The 21,856-nt window shown below is 37.5% G+C and overlaps 1 pseudogene; it reads left to right on the top strand.

Moving 5' to 3' along the window:
- Positions 1 to 7,083, top strand: part of LOC128661326 (zinc finger protein 208-like) — a 125,155-nt pseudogene extending 118,072 nt beyond the window's left edge.
- The last annotated feature ends 14,773 nt before the right edge of the window (positions 7,084 to 21,856 follow it).

The following is a 21,856-nucleotide window of genomic DNA, read 5'->3' as shown; positions in this document are numbered from 1 at the left end:
TTTTCTTGCATAAGGCAGATGTAAGATTATTCAATCGAATATCGAATGAATTTCTTTGTTAAGGAAAGAGACCGCAAATTGCCTTAAATACACTAGCACTCCCTAAAGAGTCGGCGGGCCTCGCTTTCCCTAATATTACTTATTACAATATTGCCACAATAGCAAAACTGGCTGTTGACTGGATTTTCGTCTACACATTCAGTTTAAAAGCATTACTCCATTGTCCAATTGCACAACTTCCCCCAGTAATTGCTAAGATGCCGACTTTTAAAAACGTGATTTTGGATTGGCAGAAATTTTGTGTAGCAATAGGAACATCTCCATTTGTCTCTGAATATCTCCCAATCCAAGGGTGTCCAGGATTTGTTCCAGGTTTTACTTATAAGGTTTTTGAGATATGGAAATTGAAAGGGCTGACTTTCATTAAACAATTAGTTACTCCTGAAATAATAATTAGATAATTTCTTGATATCAGAGTAGAATTTGATCTTCCACAAACTGATCACGATGCATACTTATAAATCAAGCATTTTATTGCAGAACTCAAACTTAAATTTGGTTCAAATTGAACATATGCCCCACTAAGGAGTTTAATAAATCAATATAAGAGTGGGTCTACGTCAATCTTCCCATTTTATCGCTTGATGATCGCTTCCAAACACGAGGCCCAATTAGAGAAAATAGTAGCTATCTGGAACAATAGCTTTCCAGAACTTAGGCCTCATCATATTCAAGTGAGTCTGAATCTACTTAATAAAACAGGAAACGCCTTTGCATGGCCAGAACTGCATTTAAAAATGATTTATGCAACATATATCACCCCCGATAAACTATCAAAATGGTATAGAAACATTAGTGGGTGCTGGAAGTGTCAGGCGCAACAAGCAAATCTTTTGCATTGCATTTGGTCTTGTCCCAAAATCCAACAGTTCTGGCTGAAAATTAAGTTTTGGCTGAACAGAATCCTAGAGACAGAAATAAGTCTAGAGGCTCAAATGGTTATCTTCCTAGTTAAATTTTCACAGCAACAAAAAAAACTATAAGCTAATTAATACTTTAATATTAATAGCTAGGAACCTGATCCTGAAAAATTGGAAACTCTCCCATTCCCCCAAATTTATGAAATTTAAAAAAGAAGCGCTGAAACAATGTATGGTGGAACAATATGCAATCTCAAAGTTCAGTGAGGCTCAGCTAAAAAGATTTCTGGACAAATGGAGTATAGTTATCCTGTCACTCCCACCTCCTGTACAACATCAATTAATTAAGCCTATAAGCCAATCGGCTTATATTCTACAGCTGATCAACGCGGGTAGCTACCCATTATTTTGGATTGATTAGTGGAGAGAGGGAGCGGGGAGGGATGGGGGGAACTTCAGGTTTTCTCGTTTTTTTTGTTTTGTTTTGTTTTTCCTACTCCCCCTTGTGGTGACGATACTAAATGGTATACTTAAAGCTCTATCAAGACAGTCATGTATTCCTCTTTCTGTTGAGATTATTATCTTACATCCTTCAGGAAAGTTAGAAAATCACGTGATACATAGTCCATATATCTCGTTCAGATACTACAACTGCAGAACTTAAGCTCACGTCATTGCAACTACTGTATTCAAGTTATTGTTGTCGTTGGTAAAAATTATTATTGTGATTAAAAATGCAGTAGGAATTGATAAGGATTGTCTTATCTCTGTAAAGAGCCTTTTCTTTTTTTACTTTTACACAGACTGTAACAAGATGGCCTTTTATTGCAGACGCAATTGATACTTGTGTTTATAATATAGATGTCTGTGATACTCTACTATGTTCATGTTAACAATAAATAAATGTTTAAAAAAACAATTTCAATCAATAAAAAAATAATATAATGCTGTATCCTGAGATATTTTAGGACACAACAGAAACATCTCTCAAATTTAAATAAACAGTTTGTTTCCTCCTTACTTATCCATATGATAATCACACCCTGAGGGGGAGGCAGGGACTCTGTATTCATGTGACACCAGAGGGGACAATAGACATCTATATGAGAACAAAAGGCCAGGTGTGACCCTCTCATTGTCTCCCAACTGACAAGTTGTATTCATGTGAGTCACACAGAGAAAGGTGACACTCCCACATTAGTATAAATATCTGTGTAACACTCAGTGATATCACAGGAGGAACCAGAGAGACTTCATACTTACAGAGCTTCTGCTAAACGGTAATATGCAAACCCTGACATAAATCTTTATTAACAGCCTCACACTGTTGTGTTTTATATAATGATGAGAAAATATTGTTCTGTATTTTGTTATGATAAAGATAAATATTTCACTTCATATAAGAAACTGAGTTTATATAAAAAAAATAACCGCAACTGTACTTATTTCATTTGTTTTCTATATTTAATACATAATGATTTACAGCAGTTTTAGCAGAACCTAACCATATTTTCAAGCTTGAGGAGGTCTGTCTAATGATACATTTGTGGGGTTGTTCCTGTTATCCAATGAGCAATAGATTTTTATGTATCAGCCAATTAGAATCCTGTATTTCCCTATAGGTTTATAATTAACTGTAGAGCCCAGATAAACCATTTTCATTTAATATTAGTCTGAAGCTGCTATTTGCTTCAGTAATAAATATCACTCAGCTTATGGCCCTGTTGTATCAGTCTCATCACATATACTGATCTAATGATAAATATCTTGTGATCTGCATATTATTTTATTTCTAATGAGGTTATTTTATAATACTTTTCTTATTTCTATTAGCTGCACCTGTTTATCATCAGAACGTTTATCCCAATGATCTGAGACTGATTCTTGTTGTTAGTAAAGACCTTAGTAAGTGTATTCTGCATCTTCAGCTGCTGCTGTTTATGTCACATGATCAGACTTAAAGGGACAGTGTCCTGTAAATTTGTTCTCCCCTTAAAATAACAAGAAACCCCAAATGTTTTTCATCATTTAAACAAAACATATAATTTTCAACAACTTTCCAACTGACTTCTATTATGATATTTGCTATTTTCTCTAGATATCCTTTACTGAAGCAGCAGCAATTCACTACTGGGAGCTAGCTGAGCACATATGGTGAGCCAATGACAAGAGGCTTGTATGCGCCTCTAATCAGCAGCTAGCGCACCATAGTGCATTATAAGCTTTGTCACAAAGGTCCTCAAGGGAATAAAGCAGATTTGATACTAGAAGGAAATTGGAAAGTTGTTTAAATTTGAATCATAAAAGATTAATTTTGACTTTGCTGTCCCTTTAATGTGTTTCTAATGACTTGTTTTACCGGTGTATAAAACGTCAAACAGTTATTTTACATAAAAACTAAACCTAAAGGTGAAATTTGCCATACACTTTATACTGTTTGTAATTTATTTTCATTATCAAATTCTACACAGCCTTTTTAACTCTTTGAGTGCTAAGCACATTCCCACCTGGGTGCTAAGCTGATCTAAAGGTTTTTTTTATTATTTTTTTTAAATATTTTTTTTTTATTTATTTCTTTCAGACCCCCACGACTTACACTGTTGGATCTTGGGTCTGTAGCTGCTTAGATGCCTGAGTTACAGGCTTCTAAGCAGCATGCCTCCTTTCACTATTCTTGTCATTGTCTATTTTTAATAAAGTTGCACAGTGATGTCATCACATCATTACATGTGACGTCACAGCACAAAACGTGAAGCCTTGGTGATGCCTGTCACTATACAAGCCTAAACGCTGGGGTAGAAGTGTGTGGGAGCCCCCAAATCTCCCTCAAGGTGGAAAAGTGATAGCAACGGCTCTGAGCCATTGTTAGCACCTGAGTGAGAAACTCTGCGATGGCTCAGAGCCGTCGTTAGCACTGAAAGGGTTAATGACCTATTATAAGGCACCAGCTCCTACTTAGCATATGCAGGAGTTCAAATTTTATAAAGATAATATGAGTCTGTTATTGGCTGATAGCTGTCACATGGTACATGTGCAGAACTACATTTATCAGAATACAATCTATTGCTCTTTTAAAAATTATAGTAAGTTTTATTGCATTGTATTTTTATTTTGCATCTGTGCTTTTGCAATTTTATAATTTATGGTTCTTTTAAATGGACTGAATTACCAAAAAGAACATCTCATTATATTATCTCTCTATGTAAACACACATTCTTTATTTTCTTAACTCTATCCAAGATTACAATTGAAATTAACATTTTAGTGCCTATCTCTCCCACACCCCATTGCAGTGTGATTTAAGTAAACTCAGTATTGACCAAGAGAAGTTAAAGGACTGGGGGTGGAGCACATGACAAAATGTCTGACAGGGAGAATTAGTAGGAAGTACAATACCAATAGTGCAGTATCAAATTTAACTTATATGTAAACTACTGATATTTAACATTTGTTTCAGGAGAAAATATTGTTTCATATAAATAATATAAAACAAAGATTATAATATATTTGTAAAGTTGTGATAGGGCCCCACTTCAATAGATTTTCTACCATTATGTTGTATAGATCTGGGGAGATTCGTATTTAAGGGGCTATTATAACACCCACAGAGGTAACTGTACTAAATGCTTGTGCTGAATCAATAGCACATATGTAATAACCTAAAAAGTTCATCAGAACCATTATTTATTATTATCTGTTTAAACCATTTAATATACTTTTTACAGACACGGCCAGATCACTGAGAGATATCAGGTATTGAGTGAATAAGGGAACCTTCTTCCTGAGCACAGACATTGGAGCCTGTTATCAGCATGAACTCATATGTTTTAGGTGAGTAAAATAGATATTATGCTGACTTTAATTACTGGGAAAATAGAATATATAGCTCATTAAACAAATATAAACTATTATATTTATATATGCATCTTTACATACATTGTGTCTCTGACAGTTATAAAGAAGGAGCAACCCCCATTGGACTGAGGAGGAGGGTAAAAAAAACTACTACCCCCTCTGTTGTTTTAGATAGATCATGTCCAACAAAAGCCTAACCTCGCCCCCTGACCTAGTTCTGTACTCAGAACACCATCAACGTCACCTTCCCCTGCTCTGACCTTACTCATGGAATACTCATAACTACACTTATGCCTTCCTTGTTCCCATGTGTGGAACACCCACAACTCCCCCAGAACCACCACTGATTTGTGTGCTTAATTTTACAGTAAGTATTATTAAACTAATAAAGTTTTTGGCTGTTTATATAAATAGAACAACCACAGTCGAAAGCTAAAGATTATCATAAGGTCACTGATTCTTACCCTCTCAAAACATCTCACACTGTTGATAAGTCTGTGATGATAAAGACATAATGTTCTCACCCAAGTGGTTGTGCATGAGCCGGGCAGGGCTTATGTGCAGTTGCTTGTGCAATGTTATATGAGGATGGTAGATGCCACCTCTCTTGCCCAGAATACAGATGTACTTGTTCTCTGGCTGAGAACATTATCCACATGCACCTTGTTTAATGCGGCCCTATAACTTATTTTCATCAGTAATTTAGGTTACTATGATGTAGTAATGTTTACATTCTCTCTCATGCTTTTTAATTTGTGATTTACAGGTAAATACATTTAAAATACAAAACAGAAGACATTTTTTAGTATAAAAAATGTTTTTATTGAGATGGATTATATTATAAAGAATAAACAGTCTTATTTGTCTTTATTCCATTTCTTTTTATGTAGACAAATGCATGAATAGTTCATATCCATGCTTTACTCCATTAAGCCTCAGAATGATACCACAAACTCCAATAGTCTCAGACACCAATGGCTATTCACAAACATTGGGGATATCACAGCAGATATTTAAAGAAGATGGTGAATTGGCAGGAACTTGGAAGCAATCATTATGTACAGAGTGGAATGTAGTCATCAAACAAGAGGACAACATTTATGACTTATCTAGTGAAATTATTATCCCAGAGGATAAACCACACACATTTACTAAGTTTTCAAAACATATTAAAGAAGAGAAAAGTGTACAGTCTAGCCAAATGATTCATACAAAGGAGAAACCTTTCAAATCTACAGAATGTGAGAAAAGCTTTAGATGGAAGTCTAATTTACTAGAACACTACAACATTCACACAGGTGAGAAACCACACACATGTACTGAGTGTGGCAAATGTTTTACACAAATGAATCATCTTAAAACCCATAAAAAGATTCACTCAGGAGAAAAGCCTTTCACATGTACAGAGTGTGGAAAAAGTTTTACACAAATAAATAGTCTGAAAACTCATGAAAGGATTCACACAGGAGAAAAGCCTTTCACATGTACAGAGTGTGGAAAAAGTTTTACACAAAAGAGTAATCTGAAAAGTCATGAAATGATTCACACAGAAAGAAAGCCTTTCACATGTACAGAGTGTGGAAAAAGTTTTACACGAATGGATTATCTGAAAACTCATGAAAGGACTCACTCAGGAAAAAAGCCGTTCATATGTACAGAATGTGGAAAAAGTTTTACACAAAAGAGTAATCTGAAAAGTCATGAAAGGATTCACACAGGAGAAAAGCCTTTCACATGTACAGAGTGTGGAAAAAGTTTTACAGAAAAGAGTAATCTGAAAAGTCATGAAAGGATTCACACAGGAGAAAAGCCTTTCACATGTAAAGAGTGTGGAAAATGTTTTACACAAAAGAGTGATCTGAAAAAGCATGAAAGGATTCACACAGGAGAAAAGCCTTTCACATGTACAGAGTGTGGAAAAAGTTTTACAGAAAAGAGTATTCTGGAAACTCATGAAATGATTCACACAGGAGAAAAGCCTTTCACATGTACAGAGTGTGGAAAAAGTTTTACACATAAGAGTCATCTGAAAAAGCATGAAAGGATTCACACAGGAGAAAAGCCTTTCACATGTACAGATTGTGGGAAATGTTTTATACAAATAAATCATCTGGAAACTCATGAAAGGATTCACACAGGAGAAAAGCCTTTCACATGTACAGAGTGTGGGAAAAGTTTTACAGAAAAGAGTAATCTGAAAAGTCACAAAAGGATTCACACAGGGGAAAAGCCATTCACATGTAAAGAGTGTGGGAAAAGTTTTACACATATGAGTAATCTGAAAAAGCATGAAAGGATTCACAACGGAAGAAACCTTTCACATGTTTAGAAAGTGGTAAAAATGTTTTTATTGAAATCAGGTATCATAAAACACCGATTTTTTTTATATTTCTGTTTATTTTCCAATTACATAATACATTTAAAGCAAAAAACATTTTCATCACACAGGACAACATCTATTATAACAATAATTTAAACACAAAAAGTGTCCCAGGGTATTTGATCAAGTATAATACATTATAAAATAACATAATAAAAACATAAAAAAAGAAAGAAGAAAAAAGAACTCCAGTATAAGCCTTAACTTCATCCTGGAGAGAAGAAAAAAAAAAGAGAAAAGGACCACCCACCCATCACCATGACCGCCCCTAGCAAAGATCTCTAGAGATTATCTATCTCCCATTGGTCTAAAAGTTTAGATGATCTGAATGGGGAGAAAATTTGATTTAATTCTGCTAGTGGTAGGTATTTGATAAAGCACTCCCATTTCGATAGAGTTTTAGCAACAGATGTCTCTCCAGAGCTACATGGCCTGTATTGTTCCAAAATTAATTAATCTTTCAAGGAATTAATAACTATGCTTAAAGTTGGAGGTTTTATATTTTTCCAGATCCTACAAATTACATTGTGACCCAAGATTATACTTAAATTAAGTAACTTAGTTCTGGATCCCCATAGTTTCCCATTACAGAGAAATATGATATCGTAAATACAAAATTTAATTTCTTCCTTACAAATTTTACTTGTAAAAAACTGTAATTTGGCCCAGAATTGTCGCATTTTGGGGCAGTTATATATGCAGTGAATTAAGTTAGCGTCTGGCAACTGGCATTTTACACACCCTAAAATCCATCTGGATTTTAATTTCTGAGCCTCACTAATAGAAAGATGGGTCTCTTTTAATAGAGCAATGCTTGTATTTAGGTTTTCAAATGATTGAGTATAGCTTATCTTTTAATGGGGGAGGTTAACCCACCTACATTACACTACGTAAATTTTAGCTTCAACATTTATTTATTTTTATATATATATATATATATATATATATATATATATATTCAAAGAAGGAGCCGAGACTAGTGCTAAGTTATGGAGGACAAAGTAGAGGAGGGGGAGGAAAAAAAAATTAAAAAAGAGAACCAAACAAATACAGCACGTACAGTCATTCTACCTATTCTACAGCTTTACTCCTAATATCTTAATAACATCATTTATTTCCTTTTTTTACTGTTTTCTAAAAATTGTTTAGCTTCTTCAACTGAGCTAATAATGGTAACCCCAGTGTGTAGACTTATCCTTAATCTGACTGGGTATAGCATTGTTGCTCGTTAGCCCATATTTATGGCTTGCATGCATAAGGGAGCCATCTCTTTTTTTTTTTATGAACAGTTTCCATTGAGTAATCCTGAAAAAGCAAAATATGATTCTCATTTTTTTTAAATAGTTTTAAAGTTCTATATGCCTGCATAATTTCGATTTTATCTTGAAAAGAAAGAAATGTAATCAGAATTGGTCTTTTGCTGCTTTCTGCTTCCTTATTAAGAGTGATCGGCCCTAATCTGTGGGCTCTTTCTAATGAAAAAACCTACTTGGTGGTGTCAATTCCAAGAAGATTAGGTAAAGTTATTGAGGCAAATTTAGGCAGATCTGCAAATTCAGGAATTTCTGGCAAGCCTATAGCTTTAACATTATTTCTTCTCATCCTATCCTCTAGATCACCCAGCCTAGTTTATTATATTTAATAGTCTACTCTCTTGCTGACTATTTGTCAAGTCCTCTACATCAGAAATTCTGCTTTCTGCTTCACTTAACATTTTAGCAAACTGCTATCACCCATGGTGGCCCATTTATCAAGCTCCGAATGGGGCCGTGTTTCTGGCGAGCCTTCAGACTTGCCAGAAACAGCAGTTATGAAGCAGCGGTCTTAAGACCGCTGCTCCATAACCCTGTCCGCCTGCTCTGAGCAGGCGGACAGACATCTCCGCAATTCAAAACGATCATGTACGATCGGGTTGATTGGCACCTCCCTGCTGTCGGCCCAATGGCCGCGAGTCTGCAGGGGGCGGCGTTGCACCAGCAGCTCTTGTGAGATGCTGGTGCAATGCTGAGTACAGAGAGCGTATTTCTCTCCGCATTCAGCGAGGTCCGCATAACCTTTGATAAATAGGCCTCTTTATCTCTGATAGCTCGGTTTTAACCTTTTCAAATTGTGGTAGAAATAGCTCAGAGATTTTTTGATTAATATTTGTGTATCAATGTTGAGAAAATTTGTATTGCTGGATTCAACATCTTCATCTATGGTGTGATCTACCTTATGTCTTATGTCTTTCTCTGGTTTTCCCTGCAATGCTGGGTGATTTATTATTGTGTTGTGTTACAAATTTTTCCATGTTTGCGATAATTGTTATAAAAAAGTGAGAATATTAAAAAAGTCTAACAGGTGGGGACGTGAGTGCCCAGAGGGGAGGAAAAAAAAACCCTTTCCCTTTTCCCCTTTTCTTTCTTTTAGAGGGGGGGGGGGGTGCAATAAGGCAGGGGCTTCCCAGATAGAGTGCAATATATGGAATATCAAATAGACATGTGACTAGTATTTATAGTTCTAGGTGTATTGGTTCAGCAATCTGTGGAGAAGAATATAATATCTTCAGATGAAAACGATATAATATATTATTTTTCCTTCAAGCTTAACTTAATTTCTATTAGAAATAAACCTCCTGGATTATTATTAATTTGTTATTATCCCAGACCCTGGGTATTCATAAATCAGGCTAGAAATATACATATAAAGTTAGCTGATGTGAGTAACTCTCATTAACTATATATACCTTTTCACCAGAAATTTGACTTATAAGTGAAAAAGAGTGCTATGGGCGTAGAGTAACTATCCCAGTTTACCCAAGGTATGTTAATCTTAATACTCCTTTATGCTATCACAGTAGTTTACCCTAAAAAGAGAGAATACTGATACACTGTGGGCATTTAAATCTTTCCTACTAAAGCTCTATTCCATTAGGGTCAGGGCAGCAAAAAAAAAAAAAGCAGAAATTACAGTGCAAGAAGAAAACAAAACATTGAGTCAATAGTACAGCATATAAGAGAAATTCAGACAGGCTACTCCATGGCTCTTTTGAAATCTTGAGTATTCGCTTGACCTTTCTCTATTTCTTTTGATAAGGCCTTTATAAGAGTACAGACAGCAAAAAGGAGATAAATGTCACTATAGATATATTATATGGCTTAGTCCTTTCCTTCCTTTACTCATGTATTTCTGGAGTAGTGTTTCACCCTGTCCAGGCTAAAGTCTAGCAAGCCACATGCTGTATTAAATTTCAGACCTATGTCATGATAGGTATAGTAATAGAGACGAAAATAAGCCCAAAAAATCCTGGGACCATAGTATATGGGTTATGTAGTATTATCAAGCCGGTTATTTTGAGGTGGCCAGCTATATTAATGAGAGAAAAAAAGGAAGAGTACCTAACTTATGGTTCAATGTCCAGCAGAATCTTGTATTTTATTACAGTGGATTTTTCCTCTTTGGCTTTAGTCTGCACGGCAAAAACTTCCTATGCAAATATTCTCTGCTTCAATGTTAATCGTCTCCTATCCGCTCTCTAGGCCAGAGGATAATAGCAGGGTGACCCGAGTATGTGCTTGACTCAAGTCTGCTTTCTCGGTCTCAGTGGGTCTTGGGAGTCTTTTTTAGAGGGTCCATATAGGCTCACTGCAGTCGTTAACTTTTTATGGGCTTTACTCTGCACATCGCCAGTTCCTGTGTTAGTATACTCTTGCTTCAGCAAACACCTCCTACCCACTCTCATTACCAGGAAATATAGCAAGGGCGGATCAGGTGAACTCCCGACTCACCTCTGCTTACTAGGTCTCCGCGGGTCCTGGGAGATCTGATTTACAGGGAGAGTCTCTTACACCACTGCTCTTAGTGCATCCAATTCTAAGCAGAAAAAGGTTTTTGGACCACAATGTTTTCACAAGCTTCTGTGATGTTACTAAGCCTTATGCCCGCTGCACTCTTCCAAGTAATGTCTGTGTAATCAACCTGAGGTATTGGTACGTCTGGAAGACGGACTTCTGCCTGCGCCAGTAGGCAATTCTGGGCATGTTAGAGGCTTCCTCCTTACACCTGGTTCATAGTCAGGCCCTTGCTCCGGAAGGTTACAAAAACTTCCCTGACTAGGAGTATTACGGATTAGGGTAGGCTTGGTAAGACATCCGCCGAACACACTTGGTGCTCAGTGCTCCTGGGAGTCATGCAAGCGTGCTGTTCTTCTGCTACCGTCCACACCGGAAGCCTCAAAACACCAAATATTTATACACAAATAAAATTTATATACACAGTGTAAAAACCTTTTTACAGTTATCCTAAAGAGGACAAACTCTCTAAATAGAAGCATCAAAAAGGATCCTATTGTAAATAATACTTTCTAATCCCAGTTATATAAGCCCCAGATTGGAAGTGCTCTCCTGCTGTCCTTTGTTCCTCTATATATGTGCAGCTCAGTTTCTCTCATATCAATGTGATAGAATACAAACACCACACAGGAATATACAGATCTGTCCTCATACTGACCAGTTTACACAACCATTCACCCCCAAAGCACCCCCAGTGTTGTTTATTAATATGCCAGTGTTAGGAGTTGTACGTTTTGTTTTACATAGGGAGGAAATAATTACATTTACAGAATAAAGGAGTCTTTATATGAATAGAGTGTTAGACAATTATATAAACAAGAACATCAGTCTCATATGATTGACACCTGGGAGATATATTTAATGTGCACATCATGTGGATAAACCTTTTCTTATAGCAATAGATGCTTAGCTTTGTATATGTTATATACCAGAGGAGGGGAAACTGATTTTATTTAATGAGACACAATATCAGTAACCGGTACATACGTGATCATAGTCAGTTTAATTTAAATGGCTACTATAACCTACATGTATACTGGGTATGTAATATGTGTGTCATGTGATCATTATCAGTTTAATTTAAATGTCTACTATAAGCTACATGTATACTGGGTATGTAATATGTGTGTCATGTGATCATAATCAGTATAATTTAAATGGCTATTATAACCTACATGTATACTGGGTATGTAATATGTGTGTCATGTGATCATAATCAGTTTAATTTAAATGGCTACTATAACCTACATGTATACTGGGTATGTAATATGTGTGTCATGTGATCATAATCAGTTTAATTTAAATGGCTACTATAACCTACATGTATACTGGGTATGTAATATGTGTGTCATGTGATCATAATCAGTTTAATTTAAATGGCTACTATAACCTACACATACACTGGGTATGTAATATGTATGTCGAGATCATAATCATTTTAATTTAAATGGCTACTATAACCTACATGTATACTGGGTATGTAATATGTGTGTCATGTTCTGTAACTTGATATTATGTCTGTTAGATGTTTTCATGTTAGTTAGAAGCCACAAGAACTGATAATAGCACATACTGTATATATAAAGGGAACATTATATGTCTGATAAATCCCTTTGTATCAAGAGCACAAGTGTTAGGTATATTTATACCATTGTGTGCATATATCATGTAATGCTGCTGTTTACTATATAATGATATACAATGTTTTTTCATGCAAATAAAAAGTGATTGTAATCCAGACCAGTATTTTGTGTTTTTTGTATAATTAAAAACCCAATATCACAGAATAATTAGGAAAACATCATCAGACAGAAGCCAAATCTGACAGTGAAAGTTAAACGCTGATAATTCAGATAGAGCAGCAATTTTACACAACTTTCCAATTTACTTCTATTGTCTAATTTGCTTTGTTCTTTTGGTATCTTTTGTTATAGAGTAAACCTAGGAGGCTGATATTATATGAGCTTAGGGGCGTGCACGTGTATTTAGCACTCTGTGCAGCAGTGTTTGTAACTATGTATAACAATGCTATAAATCTTGCAAACTCTGCTGTCTGAAGATACGTGCACGCTTCTGAGTTCACCTAGGATTACTCTTTAACAAAGGATACTAAGAGAACTAAGCACAATGGATAATATAAGAAAATTGGAAAGTTGTTTGAAATGTCATGCTCTTTCCAATCCATTTAAGTTTAATTTTGACGTTAATGACCTTTTAACAGTACATAAAACAATATCAAATTAACTCCCGACCTACACCAACCCAGATTATTTATCACCAGCAAGACTTTATACACAGACATTTTCTGTTACTTAAAGGGATAGGAAATTACACTTTCATGATTCAGATAGAATGTGGAATTTTATGATACTTTTAATTTCACTTCTGTTATCAAACTTATGTACTACTGAGAGCTGACTGGTGGCTACACACATGTCTCATCATTGGCTCACCAGATATGCTCAGCTAGCTCCCAGTAGTTAATTGCTGCTCTATATAGCTGACTTTGCAGGAGTTAAAGGGACAGTCTACACCTTAGTCATCTTAAAGTCTTACCTTAGATTAAGCTGCAAATAGCCTCCTGAACCTTTTATATATCGTTCAGCAAGAACAGTAAAAAAGTTATTTTAAAATGAATATTGTCTCTGGCCACTTTTAAATGGCTGCCAAGCTCAGCCCACTGATAACATCATGATCTGGGCTGCATCTAGGCAAATTGCAAAAGTTCACATACTACTCAAAGGCCTCTAGTTATCAAGCCGTCAACCTCAAATACGCTGGAATTCCGCAGCGTATTTGTGGCGAGGCTGATTCGCCTAAGTTATCAAGCCCTGCTGCCCGGCAAAAGTAGAATTTTGTGACGTAAGCTCCGATCCGCTGGACTCAGTCCGACACAGATCGATTCTTACGTCACTCCAGATGTTCCGAACGCAAGTTCGGCACAATCTGACTACTTTTGGAAGTTATCAAATGACTACCAGGTACGCTCAGCACTTTTCCGGCCCAGCGTACCTGGTTTACAATCCAACGCCCTGGAGGCGGCGGATCCCATAGGAATCAATGGGAATCTGACCATAGCGAAAGTTCATGTTCGCTGCTGCCCGACATCCCATTGATTCCTGTGGGAGCTGTCTACACCTAACACCCTAACATGTACCCCGAGTCTAAACACCCCTAATCTGCCCCCCCTACACCGCTGCAACTATAATAAATGTATTACCCCCTAAACTGCCGCTCCTGGAGCCCACCGCCACTCTAATAAACTGATTAACCCCTAAACCGCCGCTCACGGACCCTGCCGCCACCTACATAATACCTATTAACCCCTATCCTGCCCCCCCTATACCGCCGCCACCTATAATAAATTTATTAACCCCTATCCTGCCCCCCTATACCACCGCCATCTATATTAAACTAATTAACCCCTAAACATAAGTCTAACACTAACCCTAACACCCCCCCTAACTTAAATATTATTTTAATAAATCTAAATAAAAATTACTCTTATTAACTAAATTAATCCTATTTAAAACTAAATACTTACCTTTAAAATAAACCCTAATATAGCTACAATATTACTAATAATTATATTGTAGCTATTTTAGGATTTATTTTTATTTTACAGGCAAATTTCAATTTATTTTAACTAGGTACAATAGCTATTAAATAGTTATTAACTAAGTAATAGCTACCTAGTTCAAATAAAAACAAATTTACCTGTAAAATAAAAACTAACCTAAGTTACAATTACACCTAACACTACACTATCATTAACTAAATTATTCCTATTTAAAACTAAATACTTAGCTGTAAAATAAACCCTAAGATAGCTACAATATAATTAATAATTATATTGTAGCTATTTTAGGATTTATATTTATTGTACAGGTAACTTTGTATTTATTTTAACTAGGTAGAATAGTTATTAAATAGTTATTAACTATTTAATAGCTACCTAGCTAAAAGAAATACAAAATTACCTGTAAAATAAATCCTAACCTAAGTTACAATTAAACCTAATACTACACTACTATTAAATAAATTAAATTAATTAACTACAAATACCTACAATTAAATACAATTAAATAAACTAACTAACGTACAAAAAATAAAATAAAAATAAGTTACAAAAAATAAATCTAATCTAAGCCCCCTAATAAAATAACAAAGCCCCCCAAAATACAAAAATGCCCTACCCTATTCTAAATTACAAAAGTTAACAGCTCTATTACCTTACCAGCCCTTAAAAGGGCCTTTTGCGGGGCATGCCCCAAAGTAATCGGCTCTTTTGCATGTACAAAAAAATACAACCCCCCCAACATTAAAACCCACCACTCACATACCCCTACTCTAACCCACCCAAACCCCCCTTAAAAAAACCTAACACTAACCCCCTGAAGATCATCCTACCTTTAGCCGTCTTCAGCCAGCCGACCACCGATGGAACAGAAGAGGACATCCGCAGCGGCTGAAGTCATCATCCAAGGGGCGCTGAAGAGGCCTTTCATCCAATAGAAGTCTTCATCCATGCGGCGTCTTCAATCTTCATCCATCCGGAGCTAAGTGGAGCCTTCTTCAAACGAGCCGACGCGGAGCCATCCTCTTCCAACGACGCCTACCTGACGAATGGATATTCCTTTAAGTGACGTCATCCAAGATGGGATTCTATCAGCCAATCGGAATTAAGGTAGGAAAAATCTGATTGGCTGATGCAATCAGCCAATCAGATTCAAGTTCAATCCGATTGGCTGATCCAATCAGCCAATCAGATTGAGCTCGCATTCTATTGGCTGTTCAGATCCAGAAAACCTCCTGTTTGCCCAGGACCTTTTCTCTGTCTCCTCCCCTCGAAGGTGTAGTTAGCCTTTCAATGACTGTCCATTTGAAGCTTTCTGTGTTTTTATCGTGAACCTTCACAAAATGTTGTACTATGGGGGTACTTGATCTGCCAATTCTAATGGTAGACAAATGTTCCCTGATTCGGGACCGCACTTCCCTAGTAGTTAAACCTACATACTGTACCTCACATAGGTTACAGGTGATAAGATAAATTACGTATTTTGACCTGCAGTTAAAACAAGTATTTATGTCAAACTGCTGCCCTGTGGCTGAAGATTTGAATGTGCTTCCACATACAACTTTCTCAAAAGTAACACAATCTTTGAAGTTGCAGTTATGCATGCCTTTGACCATTAACCAAGCTGATCCTCCTTGCTGTGTTACTTCAATTTAGTAGGTGACACCATGTTGCCAATCGTTTTATTTTTCTTGTAAGAGAATTGGCACCCGTTCTTGGATAGATCAGTTAGGTCAATGTGACAGACCCTTCTGTCAGGACTGAAGGAGTTAATTGTGTTTAGCTAAGAAACTAATTTCTAAAGACAGAGTTGCTGGCTCCAGCTATAATCTAATTAGTGCTAAGCATTCTATTGTTTGATCACCTCCAGAGAGAAAACGCCTAAGTGATAAGAAGAGCCAAGAGTGTCTTGTGGTTGAAGTGTTTAAGTAATATAATTCTATTGTATCATGTCAAAAGGGCGCTTCTCCCTTTTATCTAATGTACAACATTCTTTCAACCCCCATCTGGGGTCAGACCTGCATAAATACTAGGCATAGCCTTTTAATAAATGTCATTCTGTTTAAACCTGAAAACTGGCTGGTTTGTGAATTGCTGATTCCCTATGCAGGACATTGTTCATCTGGTATTAACCCTTGGTACACTGTTGGTACCGTAACAATTGGTGGCAAGCGACGGAATGAACCTTATCGCCCAGAAGAGCAACTACACAAGCCAGTAACCTCAGGAAGAGGGGGATTATTACAATACTGACTAAGATGGAAAGAGTACCAGGGACAGAAGGAACCAATGGGCCCAGCATAGCAGACAGAACCCCCGCAGAAGCAAGCTTTGATCGGGCGGTTAAAATAAGACTGGCACATTATGGCCCCAACCCATCTGCGGAAATTATCGACCGGGTCATAGCAGCTGTGGAGGCCAACCTACTTCACCAAAGCGGCGCTGCAGCAGCCCAAGTGGAAAGGAGGAATAACTGGCAACTGGTTAAAGTGAATGGGAAGGAGGTCAGTGGTCTACGGGATACTGGTGCTACCATGACCTTGCTTCGAAAGAACTTGGTGTCTGAGAAACAGCACACTGGAGACACTGTGGCTGTGAGGGTAGCAGGGGGCACTGTGTTCTGCCTACCTGTTGCCAGGGTACATTTGGATTGGGGAGTGGGCGCTAGACCTGTGAATGTGGTGGTCATGAAGGATTTACCCGCTGATGTTCTCCTTGGAAATAACTTGGCCCCCCTTGTTTCTGCCTATGCTCCCATGGGTCCCGCTGATGTTAACCCTGTGACTACCCGTGCTCAGATCCGTGCAGCAGAGACTGACCCCCCTGCTGCTAAGCCCCAGGACGCTGAGCTCAGTAAATCTCTATCCGCTATTGATACATGGAAGTCCCGTTACAATGCGCTGATGAAGGAGAAGAGTCACGTAGAGGATAAAATGGTCACGTTAAAGAATCATGTAACAGTGCTAGCGGGAGAGAAGAGGAGTGCAGAGGAAAAAGCACGTTTAGAACAGGAATCTCTGCTAGACAAGCTGCACCGACAGACTGCAGAAAACACCAGCTTGAGAGTGGGACATGAAACATTAAAGACAAACTTAGCGACACTTGAGGAGAAGCTGACGCTGGCTCATAGTGAGGTGCAGCAACTCAAGGGCACCCTATGTCAGTATGAAGGGATTGTGGATACCTATAAAGAGCAGGTACAAAAAACTCGTAAAGAAGCTGATGGGATTTTGAAGGACTGTTTAGCCCTAGTCTGGGCACTGAGGAAGTTGAACCCTTGTTTGTATGGACAGGAATTCTCTCTCATAACGGGAATACAGATGGATTGTCCCGGCAAACTGACATGCCTACCACCTCCTAGTCCGGTCATCCCCAGGTTGACCCGCAAAAGGGTCAAGCCGGGTCTGCCGGAGTGTTCCACAAGGGGGGAGCTATGTGACAGACCCTTCTGTCAGGACTGAAGGAGTTAATTGTGTTTAGCTAAGAAACTAATTTCTAAAGACAGAGTTGCTGGCTCCAGCTATAATCTAATTAGTGCTAAGCATTCTATTGTTTGATCACCTCCAGAGAGAAAACGCCTAAGTGATAAGAAGAGCCAAGAGTGTCTTGTGGTTGAAGTGTTTAAGTAATATAATTCTATTGTATCATGTCAAAAGGGCGCTTCTCCCTTTTATCTAATGTACAACATTCTTTCAACCCCCATCTGGGGTCAGACCTGCATAAATACTAGGCATAGCCTTTTAATAAATGTCATTCTGCTTAAACCTGAAAACTGGCTGGTTTGTGAATTGCTGATTCCCTATGCAGGACATTGTTCATCTGGTATTAACCCTTGGTACACTGTTGGTACCGTAACAGTCAACATCGGCTGATAATAATGCAAAATGTTTCTTATGGATGCTGCAAATCTGAGGATACTCTCCTGAATAATCTGTTGCACATAATAATCCTTTGTTAGAAGCATTGCTCTTGTGTGCTGTATCCTTTTTAGGCAATACCAATACTCTCTTGTCTATTGTATTCACAGTTTCCATAGCTTTGCCAATGATCCTAGGTCCTTAACCTCTGTCTCTGAGTCTGGCCTCCAATTCTTTGCTTTCCACTACATACTGTTTGTTGTGAGTGCAGTTCCTTTTAACACGTATGAACTGGGGATGACAGCTTTTAGCATGCAGTAATGTATTGCCTATGATAGGCTTACAATAGATAGTAGAGGACACTTTTGTTCCTGGTGTCCCTGTAAGTGTAACATCAAGGTGATTGATATTGGTTTTATTCTGTTCAAAAGTGAATTCAATGCCCTTGTCATTCTTGTTCAAATAATGAATGAATGAAGTTTGGAATCTCTAAAGTGTCCCCCTTCCACACAAACAGGAGATCATCAATAAAACTCTTGTAAAAAAACAATGCTCTGTTTGTGTGGATTCTTTTTTCCAAATAGATGGTCCTCCTCCCATCAACCCATGAAAAGGTTGGCTTAGGAGGAGACAAACTTAGCCCCATTGCTGTACCACACATTTGGAGAAAGAATTGGCCATTGAATTCAAAAAAGTTATGGGTCAAAATAAAGTTAGTAACTCTCATCACAAATTCACACAGGATATTTTCATAAGTGTAATATTTGTGCAATAAGTATTCAATAGCTTTCAGGCCTTGGTCATGTGGAATGGATGAGTACAATGATTTAACATCTACTGTAACCCATATATAATTTACACACCATTCAATGTTGGAGGTCAGGTTGAGAACATGTTTTGTGTCCAAAACAAAGCTTGCCAATGGCCTAATCATAGGCTGTAGCAAAGTGTCCAGCCATTCCGACATATGTTCTAGTAGTGACCCGATTCCGCTGACAATGGGTCTCCCCTTGACCTCAATAAGAGATTTATGCACCTTGGGGAGGTGATTGAATATTGGTATTTTAGGATGACTGACATATAGAAACTGACTTGTCTCTTTGTCAAAGAACCCCAACTCTAGACCATCATCAATTAGGTCTCTTAGTTGTTTTTGGAATCATCTTATTGGATACGTTTATAAGAAGTCACCAATGGAGAAAGTCGGAACCCACCCAGTAGATGTACCTTGGCTCAAGGTATGGAGGATATCTTGTAAACTTTTGGGTTATTGGGACTGATAAGTGCTGTAGGATTGACTAGCAAGATTTCATACGATCACACCCCAGGACCGGACGCAGTAAGACAGCAAGTACAGCTACTTTCTGAACTTGGTTATTGAACACAGAGCCACTCACACACTACGTTGCCCTGTTGCTAGCCTTTGCAGCTAGTCACAAGTGACGATATACACAGTCAATTGACGTTTTGACCAGTATCTTACACTTTGAGGAGTATTTGAACTTTTTCAGTTTGGTTTATTAATATCCAGAATGTGGAATCCCACTCTTTACACATACTTACTCAGTGTTATTCCGGAATACAGAGGAGGTTAAGACAAGAGGACTTATCTAAGGATGTCAGAAACTGACAGCAACCCACAGATGCAAGTACACAGTTTTTATTCTTTAAAGACAGCCTCAGAAAGAGATGAACATACCATATAAATAGAGGATATTTTCACAACTGATCCCACAAAATTTACCTTGACGGCTCTCTTTGAGGACATGGAACAACTACTAATTAAGGTAAAAAGATTAAAATGGGACATTCTGACTCTTAACAAATACAATGAATTGGGACTGATTCCAAGGGGTTTACGTATAAACAAATTCCCCACTTTTGCAAGTGAAGATAAAGAATTTATACAATTATGGAATGATACCCTTTCTGAAAGTTCAGCTAAATTAATGATGGTTTTAGTACAATACAAAACAACGCAACTTAAGATAATAACAGACAAGATATGCCTAACTCAGGAGGAATTGAATACACGCAGTGTAGATAAGGATTGCCCAGCCCTAGATCAGATATTGAAAAACACTGTGGCAGAGGCGAAAGAAATGTTATTGGAGATTAAACATAATAAATATGTGAGGGACCAAACTGATTTCAATAGCAATCTAGTATACATTTGGAATACAAAAGATTGTTTCTTTAGGAGAAAAGAGTTTGATAACAGAAGAGGCTCAGGTAATCAGAGGAGAGGCAATAGAAATAGAAGTAGGGGCAGAGGCAGAAGGGGACACAAGAGAATACAGTTCTCAGAAAGTGAGATTGCCTCCCAGGGTGTCAGTTCAGCATCAGTAGGGGAGGATACAGACAGTAACTATACTCCATACCCCCTCAGCAGTAATACATTACAAGAACAACAGGTCACTACACAAACACCACAAGCAGTTAGGCCCAATGAAGGGAGTGTTCATTTAAACACTATTTTAAAAAAAGCCTAGCCCCATTCTTATTCCAAGTATAATTTACAAAGTAAGGAGAAATTATCAGAAAGCACAGTAACAGAAGCACATTCTGTGGAAAAAAACACCATTAAATCAGGTTTTTTCCATTGCCCCACCCCCAAGATGAGATGTGGGGGGGGGGCAAGATACAAGTGGGGCACACAAGGGAAAACAGGTTAGGTACGCAGATAGTCAAGAGCGAACTTTGCATTCGCTATCATTTACTTTATTCTTGCTCAGAGTTTTATGACATGGCATTAAAAAATACCCAATTGATGAAAGCAGCTAAGTCAAACACTAAATATACCTTCAAGAAACAATAACTCTGTTGCACATATCCATAAATAATGAGGGAAAGAAAATGTGACTAACAGCTGCTAATATTCTATTGTAATTAAAATAACTTTAGCCTGAACACTGTGACCTTAAGACTTCTGGTCATTTATTATACACAGTAAGTTTCTGAATGTTTTAGTTTTTGTAAGTTTGGTGGACTGACTTTTTGTTATGCTATTGGGCCAACTGTTACCTTTAATTTTACTTTTTTATGTTCATGCAAGCCCTTGCTTTCTGTGTAGGCTGACACACACCTTTATTTGCCTTGAAGCCGTTCTCATCAAAGTTTTATGTTAAAAAATAAAGTTTTATCAGAACCTCTTAAAAACCAGCACACACATTGCAATTGAAGCACTTTAATGAAAAACAGCAGCCTTGTATATCTGAAAATATTAGTTAAACATATTTATAATACTTTGAGAGAATCTGCCTCTTTTTTGGCCCTGCCTTTTTGTGGCCACACCCTTTTGTGGCCCCGCCCACACATGGCAGGAAAAGGTGGCAACCCTAACTGCAGCTCACATGATGCAGGCAGAGATGTGATTCCTCTAAGTACTGTATATGTATAGACAATATGGTGTGTGTGTGTCACATGACTGCATCATG

The sequence above is a fragment of the Bombina bombina genome, chromosome 5, assembly GCF_027579735.1.
Source record: "Bombina bombina isolate aBomBom1 chromosome 5, aBomBom1.pri, whole genome shotgun sequence".
NCBI classification, from domain to species: Eukaryota; Metazoa; Chordata; class Amphibia; order Anura; family Bombinatoridae; genus Bombina; species Bombina bombina.
This window is presented reverse-complemented; position numbering and strand designations above follow the sequence as displayed.